Below are 16,362 nucleotides of genomic sequence, written 5' to 3'. Positions count from 1 at the left end.
TCCCACCTCCAGTGTGACCCCTCGCCCCCCAGCTGTCACTCTCCAGGCGGCCCTAGTCCTTCCCCCGTCCCCGTCCCCAGTGTGACCCCCCGACCCCCAGCTGTCACTCTCCGGCCCGTCCTCCTCCTTCTCCCCTCCCCGTCCCCAGTGTGACCCCCGACCCCTAGCTGTCACTCTCCGGCCCGTCCTCCTCCTTCCCCCTCCCCATCTCCAGTGTAATCCCTCGTCCCCCAGCTGTCAATCTCCGGGCGACCCTCGTCCTTCCTCCTCCCCGTCCCCAGTGTGACCCCCGCCTCCCTAGCTGTCACTCTCCGAGTCGCCCTCCTTGTCCTCGCTGTGTCCCTTAACCCCCGAGCTGTCACTCTCCCTGCCGCCCTTGTCCTTGCCCCTCCCCGTCCCCGCCCCCCGAGCTGTCACTCTCCGGACGGTCCTCCCCGACCCCTCTGTGTCCCCGCCCTTCGAGCTGTCACTCTCCGGCCCGTCCTCATCCTTCCCCCTCCCCAGTGTGACCTCCGACCCCCCGCTGTCAATCTCCGGGCGGCCCTCGTCCTTCCCCCTCCCCGTCCCCCGTGTGACCCCCGACCCCCGAGCTGTCAATCTCCGGGCGTCCTTGTCCTTCCCCCTCTGTGTCCCCGCCCCCCGAGCTGTCACTCTCCGTCCTCCCCCCCTCCCCGTGGTGTCCCCCGCTCTGTCCCCGCCCCCCGGGCCTCCTTTCCATCCCCAGAGCCGCAGCAGGCCGCGCCGCCCCCTGCCCTTCCCGCCCCTCCCCTCCCGTCCCCTCCCCTCCTGTCCCCTCCCCTCCCGTCCGGTCCCGGCCCGGGCCGCGACGCCGGGCAGAGGGGCAGCCGTCCGGGGGTCCGGGGGTCCGGGGGTCCAGGCTGCGGGGGATGCGCCTGCCTGCGCTGCGCTTTTGGAAGCAGGACCAGCAGGACCAGCAGGACCAGCAGGACCAGCAGGAGCAGGACCAGCAGCAGGAGCAGGACCTGCAGCAGCAGCAGCAGCAGCAGCAGCAGCAGCAGCAGGGTCAGCAGGACCAGCAGCAGGAGCAGGACCTGCAGCAGCAGCAGCAGCAGCAGCAGCAGGGTCAGCAGGACCAGCAGGAGCAGGACCAGCAGGAACAGGGTGAGCAGGAGCAGCAGGAGCAGCAGGAGCAGCAGGAGCAGCAGGAGCAGCAGGAGCAGCATGCACCCCTCCCCCGAGCCCCGCAGCCCCTCTCCCGACCCCTCCTTGGACTGTCCGGGGGCGTCTCCGCCACGCCGCCCTCCGTGGCTGCTGGGGCTGGCGGCGGGGGCGGGGGCCGGGCTGCTGGCGGCGGGGGCGGCGGCGGGGGCCGGGCTGCCCCTGCCCCTGGCCCTGCCCCTGCCCCTGCCGGTGCCCGTGCCCCTGCTGGTGCCGCTGCTCCGGCTGGCCGTCTACCTGGGCGGCGGCTTGGCCGCCTTCCTGCTGGGCCTCCTGCTCGCCCTGATCGGCCGGGGCCGCCCGGCCCCGACGCCCAGCTTCGACGCCCCCGCACCAACACTAAGGCCGGGGGTAAGTCCAGCTTTACCCTTCGCTTCTCACCCGGTCCCCCTCCTCTTCCTCCACCAGCAACTCACACACCTGGCCCTACTCCCCCCCAGCGCACATTCAGTCCCCCCTCTCCCATGCACTCACAAACGTACGCACACAGACACCTATCCCCCTCCTAACACCCCCCCACACACACACACGCGGTCCCTCCCCCCCCCCCCCAACCCCGGCTCCACCCCTTGTCTGCTGTGTGACCTTGGGGAAGTCACTTCTCTGGGCCCCAGCTCCCCCGTCTGTAAAATGGGGACCGAGCCCGTGAGCCCCCACGTGGCACAGGGACTGCGTCCAACCCGATTTGCTTGTCTCCACCCCAGCGCCTAGTACAGTGCCTGTCACGTCGAAAATGCTTAACAAATACCATCATTATTATTATTATACACACACACACACACACGGTCCCCCCTCCTAATACACACACACACAGAGTCCCTTCTCCTAATACACACACACGGCCCCCCCTCCTAACGGACGCACACACACACACACACGGTCCCCCCCCTCCTTATATATACACACACAGTCCCCTCTCCTAATACACACACACACCGTCCCCCCTTCTAACGTGCACACACACACACACACAGAGTCCCCTCTCCTAATGCGCGCGCGCACACACACACACACACACACACACACACGAGTCCCCTCTCCTAATACACACACACACACAGTGTTTCCCCTCCTAATATACGTACGCCCTCCACACAATTCCCCCCATTATTTGGGGACAGTCACTTGTCTTCCGCGTAACCCGCTCCCCCTCTTCTCTTCTCCTCCTCCTCCTCCTCTTGGCTGGTTTGGGACCCGGGCCCTGCATTCGGTGACACCCCCCGCCCCCATCCATGTCATTAGCCCAGTGAGCTGGACACCGGTCCTGCTGTGTGTGTGTGAGAGAGAAAGGGTTAGGAAACCAGCGGAAGCAGCCTCCCCCCACCCATCCTCCCTGTCCCCTCCTTCTCTCCTTCACCCCTGCCCCATTTTCTCAAACCATTTGGGGACTGAGCTGCGCTGTCCACCTTCAAAAGCTGGACGCCTTCTGCTCAAAAATCATTTAAACTGGGGGGGGAGGGGAGCAGGAGAGGCAGATCTCCTGGGTCCACGGGTGGTGGAGCGGCCTCCACTCCCAGCCCACAGGGCCCAGGGGTCTCAGGTCGTGTCCCATTGGACACAGAAGGATCTCCCTGATTCCTTCCAGCCTGAGATCTTGTTTAAAGAACCTGGTAGTTTGTTTGCAGAAGAAGTTGGGAATTGAGCCTCCCCTTCTGGCCAAATAGCTAGGGAGTTTTATGTTCTAAAAAACAAAAAAAACACGTCCTTCTCTCCAGGCTCTCACTGGGTAGAACCGAGGCCAGGATTCATGCAAACAAAAGTTCGTTTGGGCGGTTCTCAGTTCGGTTGTCCATCCGAGTCTCAGCTCCCTACTGTAGCCAGGCAGTTTGACCTAATCCTAGAGCGCCATGTGGGACAGAGATTGTTTCCAACCTGATTATATTGTATCTACCCCACCGCTTAGTACAGTAGTAATAGTAACTGTAGTATTTGTTTAGTGCTTACTGTTTGCCAGCCACTGTACTAAGCGGTGGAGTGGATTCGATCGAGCAAATCGGGTTGGACACAGTCCCTCTCTCACGTGGGGCTCACTGTCTCGATCCCCATTTTACAGATGAGGAAGTGGAGGTATAGAGAAGTGAAGCGACTTGCCCAAGGTCACACGGCCATGGCAGAGCCGGGATTAGAAACCTTCTGAACCCAGGCCCGTGCTCTATCATCTTCACCCAAAGCGCAGTGGAAAGAGCACGGGCTTGGGAATCAGAGGTCATGGTTTTGAATCCTGGATCTGCCACTTGGCAGCTGTGTGACTGTGGGCAAGTCACTTAACTTCTCTGGGCCTCAGTTACCTCATCTGTAAAATGGGGATTAAGACTGTGAGCTTCACGTGGGACAACCTGATGACCCTGTATCTACCCCAGCGCTTAGAACAGTGCTCTGCAAATAGTAAGCACTTAACAAATACCAACATTATTATTATTATTATTCGTCATACTGCTTCTCAGTGTTTGGCCCCTAGTGAGTGCGTAAGGGAAATTACTATTATTATTTTTACCAAATGGGAGGGTAGAGCCTGAGAGAGATCTCAGCTCTGGGGAAGAGAGGCATTCCCATTCCCATCCCCATCCTCCTCCTCATCCTCCCCTCCAACCAGGCTCCTGTAACAGGGGTGCAGGGAAAACTTGCCTCGGGGATGCCGAACTGGTCTGACCCGGTTTGCTCTTTGCTTGTCCTCCCAACTACAGGGACCGCATGGGCCCTCCATGCCCCTCGACCACAGATGGACAGCATGTGATGTGTGGTATTCATTCATTCAGTAGTATTTATTGAGTGCTTACTATGTGCAGAGCACTGTAATAAGCGCTTAGGATGTAAAATTAGGCAACAGATAGAGACAATCCCTGCCCAGTGACAGGCTCACAGTCTAGACGGGGGAGACAGACAACAAAGTAAAACAGAACAAAACAAGACAACATCATCGAGCTAAATAGAATCAAGGAGATATACACCTCATTAACAAAATAAATAGGGTAATAAATAATAAATACAAATGAGCACAGTGCTGAGGGGAGGGGAAGGATGGTACAAATGTGTACTGTATTGAGGCAAGAGGGGTTGGGGTCGGGTGGTCCCAGCCGGCTCCCCAGACCTGCGAGTTCAGCAGCTGCCCAGAGTGCTGAAGGTAAGGGAGTACCCCAACATCTCTGAGTGTTTAGCACCTCCTTTACCTTCAACACCATGGCCATCAGCAGGTCCTGGAGGTACTCCAGATTTTGGGACCTGACGAAAGGTGGAATGACCAGGTGATCCTTGGGTAATAATAATAATAATAATAATAATTACGGTATTTGTTAAATGCTTACTATTTGCCAGGTACTGAACTAAGCTCTGGGGTGGATCTACACAAATCGAGTTGGACATAGTCCCTGTCCCATGTGGGGTTCACAACCTCAATTCCCATTTTCCAGATGAGGGAACTGAGGCATAGTGAAGAGAAGTGATTTGCCCAAAGTCACGCAGCAGACAAGTGGCAGAGCTGGGATTAGAACCCATAACCCTCCGACTCCCAGGCCCATGCTCTATCCATTATGCCATGCTGCCTCTCAAGTTTCACCCTTTGCCCTCTGGCCCCTATGCCAAACTGAGGTGGGGGGGTGATGGGCAGGAATTTCTGCCCCCAACCCCCCTTCTCTCTCCTAAGTAAACCCTCAGAGGGCTGTAAGGGACCACCCAGTTTGGAATGCATCCCTGAAGCATCGTGCTTAAATACTAAAGCTATCAATCATTCATATTTATTGAGCACTTGGAATAGTAGATTATGACAGGTGGTACACCCATTCCGTAAATAAAGTGAGCTTACAGTCTATAGGGGGTCAGACATTAATATAAATGAATACTTTTTGGATATATGTACATAAATGCTGTGGAGCTGAAGGAGGGGTGATTAAAGCGTGCCATGGTGATGCAGAAGGGATTTGGAGAAGAAGTGAGGGCCAGTCGGGAAAGGCCTCTTGGAGGAGATGTACCTTCAATCTTTGAAGGGGGAGAAAGTAATTGTCTGTCGGATTCGAGGACGGAGGATGTTCCAGCCCAGAGGCAAAATGTGGGCGAGGAGTCGGCGGCGAGATAGACGAGATCGAGGCACGGTGAGAAGGTTTGCGTTAGAGGAGTGAAGTGTGCAGGCTGGGTTGTAGTAGGAGAGTAGTGAGGTGAGGTAGGAGGGGACGAGGTGATTGATTGCTTTAAACCAATGGTGAAGAGTTTCTGTTTGACATGGCAGGGGATGGGCAACCACTGAAATTTCTGAAGGAGTGGGGAAACGTGCACCGAACGGTTTTGTAGAAAAATGATCTGGGCAGCAGAGATGCACCTGGTTGATTGGCCCGGAGAATTCTGGCCAGCCTATGTGGGTGGGAGCTGTCTTGGGGAATGCTGGCTACCCCATGTAGGGGAGAGCTGGCCCAGTGCTGTAAGATCTCCAGATGTTGACCCCTCCCCAAACGGTAGTCTCTAGCTATCCACAGAGACTCAGGAGAAGGAGAGCTCCATTTTACAAAAACGGTAGTTCGCAATGCACTTCATGAGCTTTAGACCGTATTCCTCATCAATCTCTATTTTTTTCAAACATCTGCAGGGTGCGTAGTGCTGTGTAGCACACTCTGTCAAGTGTAGCTGATGGGAGGAGTTCTGCTAGTATTGTTCTTTGTAGATTCAAAACAAACAAAACAAAATAAACTCACTCTCCCTCTTCAAAGCCCTACTGAGATCTCACCTCCTCTCACCTCCTCCAAGAGGCCTTCCCAGACTGAGCTTCCCCTCTTCCTTCTGCTCCCTCTCTGTTCTCCATCTGCCCTCTGCTCCCTCCCCCTTCCCATCCCCTCAGCTAAGCCCCCTTTCCCTCTGCTCCTCGCCCTCTCCCTTCCCCCTCCCCTCAGCACTGTGCTCATTTGCTCATTTGTATATATTTTCATTACCCTATTTATTTTGTTAATGGGGTGTCCATCCCCTGATTCTATTTATTGTGATATTTTTGTCTTGTTTTTGTCCATCTGTCTCCCCCGATTAGCCCTGTAAGCCCGTCACTGGGCAGGGATTGTCTCTATCTGTTGCCAAATTGTCCATTCCAAGCGCTTAGTACAGTGCTCTCCACATAATAAGCGCTCAATAAATACTATTGAATGAATGAAAGATTCTGAGGCGTTGTCAGGTTATTGAGTTGTGAGTCCTTGCAAATTCCCTTCCCTTCTTCTCTTCCCCAGCCACCTTCCACACACACACACAAAGGTCAAGGCTGTGGCCTGAAAGGGCAGGAGCCCCCCTACCCGCCCCCACCCCATCCCCCAGCCCCCCACTCCATTCCCTGGACAGGCCAAGTCAGTCATACCCTAGAGAAGCAGCATGGCCTAGTGGATACAACACGGGCCTGGGAGTCAGAAGGACCTGCATTCTAATCCTGCTTTCGCCATTTGTCTGCTGTGTGACCCTGGGCAAGTCACTAGCTCATTGTGGGCAGGGAGTGTGTCTATTATAGTGTACTCTCCTAAGCATTTAGTGCAGTGCTCTATGCCATGCCGCTTCTCCATAGGTCTCAGAAGGGTAATAGTTCTGGGCCCCCCTCGCCCCTTCAAGCAGCTCGGGTTCATTTAATAGTATTTTTTGAGCGCTTACTATGTGCAGAGCACTGCTTGGAACGTACAATTCGGCAACAGATAGAGACAATCCCTGCCCAGTGACGGGCTCACAGTCTAAACGAGTTAGTTTAGAGTTTAGAGTTGGTTAGAGGCTTTAGCAAAGCTCGTTGTGGACAGGGAGCGTGTCTGTTACAGTGTACACTCCCCAACACGTTGTATAGTGCTTTGTACACAATAAGTATGATTGACTGACTTGGCCAGCGGAGAGCTTCCGATTCGTATCTTTTTTAATGGAAAAACTCTGGGGACATTGCTCTAGTCAGATGGAGCCACATGAAACACAAGTCCATCTACGTTGGCCAATGTTGGTGAAAGAAAGCGTGGGGAAGCAGCGTGGCTCAGTGGAAAGAGCCTGGGCTTCGGAGTCAGAGGTCATGGGTTCGACTCCTGGCTCTGCCACTTGTTAGCTGTGTGACTGTGGGCAAGTCACTTCACTTCTCTGGGCCTCAGATACCTCATCTGTAAAATGGGGATTAAAACTGTGAGCCCCACGTGGGACAATCTGATCACCCTGTATCCCCCCCAGTGCTTAGAACAGTGATCTGCACATAGTAAGCGCTTAACAAATACCAACATTATTATTATATGTATATATCTGTAATTTATTTATCTATGTACTTATTTATATTAATGTCTGTCTCTGCTTCTTTACTGCGAGCTTGTTTTGGGCAGGAATTTGTCTGTTGTTATATTGTACTCTCCCAAGCGCTTAGTACAGTGCTTTGCACACAGTAAGCGCTCAATAAATACGATTGAATGAATGAATGATAGTGCCCGGAAGCTGAACCAACTCCTTTCATCTAGTAGAACTAGTAATTCCAATCCCTCCCTCCTCAATACCACTCTTTCTGTGCCACTTGTCTGGGTGACCTTGGGCAAGTCACTTCCCTCCTCTGTGCCTCAGTTACCTCATCTGTAAAATGGGGATTGAGACTGTGAGCTCCATGTGAGACAGGGACTGTGTCCAACCTGATTTCCTTGTATCCACCCCAGCGCTTAGTACACTGCCTGGCACATAATAAGCTCTTAACAGATAGCACAATTATTATTATTATTATTGTTGTTATTATCTCCAATTCCTTTCCTGAAACACCTTGGTAAATGGCTGTCCCATTTCCAGAGAAGGGAGCTTACTGAAGTTACACTGCTTCAGTGAACGCTTACCGAGTGCAGAGCACTGTATTAAATGTGTGAGAGAGTACAGTACAACAGAGGTGGTAGACATTGCCCGCATTCCCTGCCCACAGTGAGCTTACAGTCTGTAAGCTTACCGCTTACATTATTTATAAATGTAAATAATTTATAATAGAGGTGCAGAAGGGGACGGGGTGGTTACGTCCCCAATCTGGATATATCCAGCTGTTCCCTATTACATGTTTTCATTGTACATTTTGGATAGAGGTCATCAGTTCGAATCCCGGCTCTGCCACTTGTCAGCTGTGTGACTGTGGGCAAGTCACTTAACTTCTCTGTGCCTCAGTTACCTCATCTGTAAAATGGGGATTAACTGTGAGCCTCATGTGGGACAACCTGATTACCCTGTATCTACCCCAGCACTTAGAACAGTGCTCTGCACATAGTAAGCGCTTAACAAATACCAACATTATTATAGAAAGGGGTTAGGGAGTTGTGGAATGGGCTTCCGATATTGTATGACTGTGAGGGAGGGACGCGACATGAAGCCCTGTTGGGAGACATAGTTGTGCGCATGCTTATGGCATCGATTCAGTCATTCAGTCATATTAATTGAGCACTTACTGCGCTTGGGAGAATAGAACATCATAATAGACAGACACCTTTCCTGTTCACAAAGGCCTTACAGACCAGAGTGGGAGACAGACATTAATATTAATCGATCAATCCAACCACATGTTCTGAAATGACAGTTTTCCTTAATATGGGGTTTGTCAGGAGCACACTCCATCACGTGGAGCAAGGAGGGAGGGACGGAACGGTGAAAGCGGTGGAGAGAGAGAAATTGTGTGCAAAATGTCTGTGGAGAAGGTAGACTCGATTCCCTTACCCCCATTTGGTTTCAAGCCACCACCGCTTTCCGCTGTGAAAGTTTCCCTAGGCTCCCCTCAAATCACCGGTCCTCATAACTCTGGACTCGTGGGTCCCTCTTAGCTGGTTGATGGGGTTCGAGGAGGCCCTGGTGACGGCAGGAGCTTTGAGCAGCTAAAGCTTTGAGAAGATTGGGAGGGGAGAGGTGGGGTCATGGGTTCTAATTCAGACTCCTCCACTGGTCTGCTGTGGGACCTTGGGCAAGTCACTTCTCTTTTCTGTGCCTCATTTACTTCATCTGTAAAACGGGGGTTGAGACAGTGAGCCCCTTCTGGGACAGGGACTATGTCTGACCCATTTTGCTTGTATCCACCCCAGTGCTTAGTACAGTGCCTGGCACATAGTAAGCGCTTAACAAGTAGCACAATTATTATCATTATTATTCCCCTACATGTGGATGGGTCTGTTGCAGATCCCTGGCACGTGTGTAGTGATTTGTGAGGACAAGGCACAGACAACCCGATCACCTTTTATCCCCCCAGCGCTTAGAACAGTGCTCTGCACATAGTAAGCACTTAACAAATGCCACCATTATTATTATCCTCCCTGTGATAATGTAGCAGGCCGCATTCCTTACGGAACCGCTCTGACACGTTCAGCTTTTATCTGGGAAAAGCTGCTGCAGCACGGGGGGTGGGAATCCATCCCCACCGCTTATTACAGTCTCACTTCACCCCCACTCCAGTGTTCAGTAAATCCCGTTCCTATTACTGCAACAGTGCCCACACAGCAGTGATCTTTTGACCGCACAGTCAGACTAAACACAGGAAATGGAGCACGACGTGGGACAAAATGTTTGGGCTACTTGAATGTAGCGGAGCCGGTCTGGAGGAAAGGAGGTGGCTCTCCCAGCCTCGTGGCCTGTTGATGGAGCCCAGTGAGGGGGTGGGCCCGCTCCTGGCCTGTGGTAGGTTCGCTCTGTGAGCACCCTGATTTTTCTTTTCTTTTTTAATAGTATTCATTAAGTACTTACTATGTGCCAGGCACTGTTCTAAGCACCTGGGTAGATACAAGATAATCCAGTTGGACACAGTCCCTGTCCCAACTCAACAGTCTTAATCTCCATTTTGCAGATGCAGGAACTGAGGCCCAGAGCAGTGAAGTGACTTTCCCAAAGTCGCAAGCAGACAAGCGGCAGGGCCGGGATTAGAACCCAGGTCCTTGTGACTCCCGGGCCCGGGCTCTAGCCGTTAGGCCATGCTGCTTCTCACTCAGTGGCTGGTGCGGCTTGGTGTGCTGCAAGACTACTTCAACCCCTGTCTAAGCCTCTGAGCCACCCTAGCCTAAGGGGAGGCCAGAGGTGATGGAGAGCCATCACATCACCCCCACTACTGTCTCTTCACTGAGTTAGTGCAGTGAGACAGCATGGCCTAATGGAAACAGCACAGCCTGGGAGTCAGGAGATGTGGGTTCTAATCCTGGCTCCACCGTTTGCCTGCTGTGGGACTGGACACATCTTCCCTGTGTCTCAGTTTCCTTATCTGTAAAGTGGGAATAAATACCATTCTCTCTCTTACTTAGACTGAGTGTCCCTTGTGGGGCATGGACTCTGTCGAACCTTTAAACTTACATCTACTCCCACACTTAATCCTGTTTTGGCACATAGTGTATAACAAACACCACAATTATTATTTTTTATTTCCTCCACATGAAAGCAATGCTTGCAAACTCACCCGACCCCCACGAGGAGCTCCCCATTCTGTCTCTTCTACTTCCTCCCTTGAACCTCCTTCCCCATGGTTATTATTATTGTTAATAATAACAATTGGTATTTGTTAATAATATATACAATGATAATGTAATAATAATAACAATTGGTATTTGTTAAGCGCCTACTATATGCCAGGCTCTGTTCTAAGTGCTGAGGTGGATACAGGCCACTTGAGTTGGACCCAGTCCCTGTCCCATGTTGGGCTCTCAATCCCCATTTTACAGATGAGGTAACTGAGGCACAGAGAAGTAAAGTGACTTGCCCAAGGTCACCCAGCAGACAAGTGGTGGATCCAGGATTAGAACCCATGACCTTCTGACTCTCAGGCCCATGCTCTATCCATTAAGCCTTGCTGCTTCTCTGTTGGCTCTAGGGTCCAGCGCTCGGAAGTTACCTTGGCAACCGCACAGCATCTCTAAACATCCTCCAGCGGCTCATCCTAATTCTATCCATCTCCAAGGGTCTGGTGCCCTACTTGTATTAGAGCCAACACACGAGTAGCGTGAAATCTCCCCCGAACTGAGGTGGTGAGGGGCACGTGGGTGGGTGAGGGCCTGGGCACAGAGGAGATACACACACTCTTCCCCTCACCTCTTCCTCCTCTCCATTCCCAGTGATGGGACTCCAGGTAGCCAGGCCCCCCCTGGGGAGTCAGGGTCCTGATTTGTGGTACTCTAGTGGTTGCCCCTGCCCTTTTGTGCCGAGGCGAATGTCTGGCAGAGCCAGGAATCAATCAGTGGTATGTATTGAGTGCTTACTGTGTGCAGAGCACTGTATTGGTGCTTGCTAATATAGCAGAGTTGGTAGTAATGTTCCTTGCCCACGTCGTCAGATGAGAGAGGTAGCTGCTGCTTCCAGAAGGAATATATCCCATTAAATTTGGAGTGGAGGGTGAGGGGGGCTTCACCTGTTCCCCCATTATAACGACTGACCATCTAGTCTGTGTGGCCACCTGGCTTAGGCTTTCAGAATTGCCCCTGGGCTAGTCTGTTTTTTGGAGTGGGTGGGATGGGGTTGTTGCCTTTTCAATGTGGTACTCGTTAAGCGTTGAGGTAGATGCAATATAATCAGGTTGGACAGAGTCTCTGTCCCACATGGGGCTCACAGTCTAAATTGGAGGGAGAACAGGTACTGAACCTCCATTTTACCGATGAGGTAATTGAGGTACAGTGAAGCTACTTGCTGAAGGTCACACAGCAGACAAGTGGCAGAGCTGGGATTGGATCCCAAGGCCTGGTTCCCTTAAATAAGCCCTGAAACTGATCCCTTTTGGGGGGCTTTTGGGACAGGTGTGGAATCTAGGTGTCCATCCCTCCATCCTGATCCAGTCCAGCATTCATTCATTCATTCAATCTTATTTATTGAGCATTTAATGTGTACCGAACACTGTACTAAGCATTTGGGAACGTACAGTGTAACAATAAACGGACATATTCCTTGCCCAAAATTGAGCTTACAGTCTAGAGGGGGAGACAGACATTAATATAAATCAATAAATTACAGATATGTACATAAGTTCTGTGTGGCTGGGGAACGGGGGGTACTGAATAAAGGGAGCAAGTCAGGGTGATGCAGAAGGGAGTGAGAGAAGAGGAAAGGGGCACTTGTTCAAGGAAGGCCTCTTGGAGGAGATGTGCTTTCAATAAGGATTTGAAGGCAGGGAGAGGTCCAGCCTCCCTTGGCCTGAACTGGACTTCAACTCAGCCTCCAGCACTTATGTACATATCAGTGACTTGTTTTTTTTATATTAATGCCTGTCTCCCCCTCCAGACTGCTAGCTCGTTGCGGGCAGGGAACATGTCTACCAACTCTGTTATATTGTAGTCTCCCAAGCGCGTAGTACAGTGTTCTTATTCCATGAGTGCTCAGTAAATACCATTGATTGATTGATCAACTACTTCTTTCTGGGAAGGGAAGGGGACTGGGGCATAGGGCGAGATCCACTGTTGCTTTCTATCCCAGGGCCTCCCTCCAAGCTTTATCAGTCCCATTTAATCGTAAGCTCCTCCATGAGGTCTCTGCCCTCTTATTCCTACATTGTACTTTTTTTTAATGGTATTTAAGTACTTCCTGTGTGCCAGGCACTTTACTAACATCGCTAAAATCCACCTTTCCCTCTCCTCTTTTAATTCATTCATTCAATCAATCTTATTTACTGAGCGCTTACTGTGTGCAGAGCACTATACTCAGTGCTTGGAATGTACAATTCGGCAACTGAGAGACAATCCCTGCCCAACAACAGACTCACAGTCTAAAAGGGGGAGACAAACAACAAAACAAAACAAATAGTCAGGCATCAAATATCATCAAAACAATTCCTTCCAAACTGTAACCATGTTAATCCAATCACTTATCCTATCCCGCCTTGATTATTGTATCAGCCTCTTTGCCTCCTGTCTCTCCCTGCTCCAGCCTGTACTTCCTGCTGCTGCTCAGATGATTTTTCGACAAAAATGTTCAGGCCACGTTTCCCTGCTCCTCAAGAAACTCCAGTGGTTGCTCATCCACCTCCACATCAAACAGAAACTCTTCACCATTGGCTTTAAAGCACTCAATCACCTTGCCCCCTCCTACCTCACCTCGTTATTCTTATTCTCCTTCTGCAACCCAGCCATCACAATTTGCTCCCCTAATGATAACCTTCTCACTGTACCTTGATCTCATCTATCTTGCTGCTGACCTCTCGCCCACATCCTGCCTCTGGTTTGGAATATCCTCCTGTCTTAAATCTGACAGACAATTACTCTCCCCCACTTCAAAGCTTAATTGAGGCCTTCCCTGACTAAACCCTCCTTTCCTCTTCTCCCACTCCCTTCTGTGTTGCCCTGACTTGCTCCCTTTATTTATCCCCTGTCCCAGCCCCACAGCGTTTATGTACACATCTGTAATTTATTTATTTTAGTGTCTATGTACCCCTGTAGACTGTAAACTCACTGTGGGCAGGGAATGTGTTGGTTGTTAGATGGTACTCTCCCAAGAGCTTAGTACAGTGTTCTGCACACAGTAAATTTTAAATCAATACGATTGACTGACTACTAAGCCCTGGGGTAGATACAAGCTAGTCAGGTTGGACACGGTCCATGTCCCACATGGGACTCACAGTCTTAATCCCCATTTTATAGATGAGGTAACTGAGGCACAGAGAAGTGAATTGACTTGTCCAAGGTCCCACAGCAAATAAGCAGCAGAGCCGGGATTAGAACCCACATCCTCTAATTCCCCGACCCATGCTCTCTCCACTAGGACCCCATGCTTCCTGTGCTCCCTAAGAGCCTGAACAGTGCTCCATGCTCAAGAGGTGCTCAGTCAGTACTGCCACTGCTGGTGAGGAGCACGCCATCAGACTCCCAGCAGAAATAGTTTCTGTGGTTTGAGGTGGAATGTTTCCTCAGCGCTACTGCAGCCCTCTATGGGCTTCCGAATCACAAATCCTTTTAAAGGCTCCAGGCCTTCCATTGCCCCTTGTCGATTTAACTGAGCCCTTTTGCCTTTTGTAACATTCTGTTTCCACTGTGGAATGGCTGAAAATCTCCCCAGGCAGGATTGCCAAGCCTCGCCTGCTTGGAGGAAGGCGTATTCATTCATTCATTCCATCATATTTATTGAGTGCTTACTGTGTGTGGAGCACTGTACTAAGCGCTTGGTACTGTACACTATAACAATAAACAGACACATTCTCTGCCCACAAAGAGCTTACGAAGCAGTTCCATACCAGCTCCTTCAGTGGCCTTCTCGGTCGTTAATGGTGGCTCCTTCCACAGTTCCCCAGCCCTACCTGGGATGGAGACAGGGGGGTGGACTTAATGCCCTCTCCAGATTCCTTCCAACCCTGTGGATTTGGGCCTTAGAGCCATGGTTCTCTAAACAACCTCTGAAAGAAAGGAGTCCTGTTTTATGGTAATGACCCTCTCGTTCCAAATGACTCTTGCTTGTTTCAGTTTATCAAATCACCATTGCTTCTGAGAGCCTGCTTTGCCTCCTGATTGGCGCCTTCGCCATTTGTTTTCCTCCTCTTCTCCTGTCTTCCCTTCCTTCTGAATCCAAGGAGGTGGCTAGTGGAAAAGTCACCAGACCTTTGATCTTGTTGGGGAATTAGTGCTCACCTCTTGAGATTAGTTATATAAAACAGCCTAAGTAGAAATAAGGCTCTTAAAATTCCCAGTTGCTCTCATGGATTGTCCAGGTTTTACGTTCCTTTCAAGTGAGCTCCTCTTCTCCCTCTACTCCCTCTGCCACCCCCCCTTTACCTCTCTGCAGCTAAACCCTCTTTTTCCCCTTTTCCCTCTGCTCCTCCACCTCTCCCTTCCCATCCCCACAGCACTGTACTCGTCCGCTCAACTGTATATATTTCCATCACCCTATTTATTTTGTTAATGAATTGTACATCGCCTCGATTCTATTTAGTTGCCATTGTTTTTATGAGATGTTCTTCCCCTCAACTCTATTTATTGCCATTGTTCTCGTCTGTCCATCTCCCCCGATTAGACTGTAAGCCCGTCAAACGGCAGGGACTGTCTCTATCTGTTGCCGACTTGTTCATCCCAAGCGCTTAGTCCAGTGCTCTGCACATAGTAAGCGCTCAATAAATACTATTGAATGAATGAATGAATGAAAAGTGAAGTTATGCTAGATTCGGAACTCCTCAGGGTAGGGATCATGTCTGTTAACTCTTTTGTATTCTCCCAAGTGCTTAGTACTGAGTTCTTCATACAGTAGACGTTCAGTACATACTGTTATTGACTGAAACTCCATTTGGGATTTTTCAGGCTGTAAAAGTCTCACATACAAGTTCATCCCAGGCCCTAAATTAATGAACAGTAGTGCCAGAATGTTTGGTTTTGGTTTACTTTTTTTCTCAAGTTTTTCTCCTGTTTTCTTTCCCTCTTCCACTGCTCCTTTCCCCTGATTCCCTTTACTAAGGTGTTAGTCAGGGCAGTAAGTATTCCCCTTCTAGACTGTAAGCTTGTTATGGGCAGAGAACGTGCTTGCTAATTCTGTTGTACTTTTCTAAGCACTTAGTACAGTTCTCTGCACATAGTGGAGAAGCAGCATGGCCTAGTGGATAGAGCAAGGGCCTGGTCAGAAGGACCTGGATTCTAATCCTGGCTCTGACACTTGTTTGCTGTGTGACCTCGGGCAAGTCGCTTCGCTTCTCTGGGTGTCAGTTCCCTGATCCATTCATTCATTCAATAGTATTTATTGAGCACTTACTATGTGCAGAGCACTGTACTAAGCATTTGGAATGTACAATTCAGCAACAGAGACAAATCCCTGCCCAATGACAGGCTCACAGTCTAAATGGGGGAGACAGACAGCAAAGCAAAGCAAAACAGAACAAAACAAAACAAGACAACATCATCAAGATAAATAGGATCAAGGAGATATACACATCATTAACAAAATAAATAGGGTAATAAGTAATATATACAAATGAACACAGTGCTGAGGGGAGGGGAAGGGGGAAGAGCAGAGGGTGGGAGGGGAGAAGAGGGGGAACAGAAGGAAAAGGGGGGGGATGTGAGCCCCATGTGGAACAGGGATTGTGTTCAACCCAGTTTGCCTGTATCCCCCCCCTCAATGCTTAGTACAGTGCCTGGCACATAGTAAGCGCTTAATAAGTACCATTATTAGGTAAGCAGTCAATAAGTGCCATTGATTGATTGATTATTCATTCCAGTATCGGTTGGCTTCTCCACTCTGTTGAGCAGTACACTGGCTTTAATCCCTAAATCCCAATATGACCCGAGACCTATGGCTTCACAGCTCTTCTCTGTCCCT

At 50.6% G+C, this 16,362-nt stretch overlaps 1 protein-coding gene across 1 annotated transcript in view; it reads left to right on the top strand.

The window, feature by feature from the left end:
• Positions 1–1,367: 1,367 nt before the first annotated feature.
• SNX25 (sorting nexin 25) overlaps positions 1,368–16,362 on the top strand; it is a 75,922-nt gene continuing 60,927 nt past the window's right edge. Inside the window, exon 1 of the mRNA XM_029077151.2 lies at positions 1,368–1,530. The gene's annotated coding sequence lies outside the window, so the exon portion shown is untranslated. The remainder of the gene's footprint in view (positions 1,531–16,362) is intronic.

This window comes from Ornithorhynchus anatinus, chromosome 12, assembly GCF_004115215.2.
Source record: "Ornithorhynchus anatinus isolate Pmale09 chromosome 12, mOrnAna1.pri.v4, whole genome shotgun sequence".
Classification (NCBI taxonomy): Eukaryota; Metazoa; Chordata; class Mammalia; order Monotremata; family Ornithorhynchidae; genus Ornithorhynchus; species Ornithorhynchus anatinus.
The sequence above is the reverse complement of the archived record's forward strand: the minus strand, read 5'-3'. Positions and strand labels throughout refer to the sequence as shown.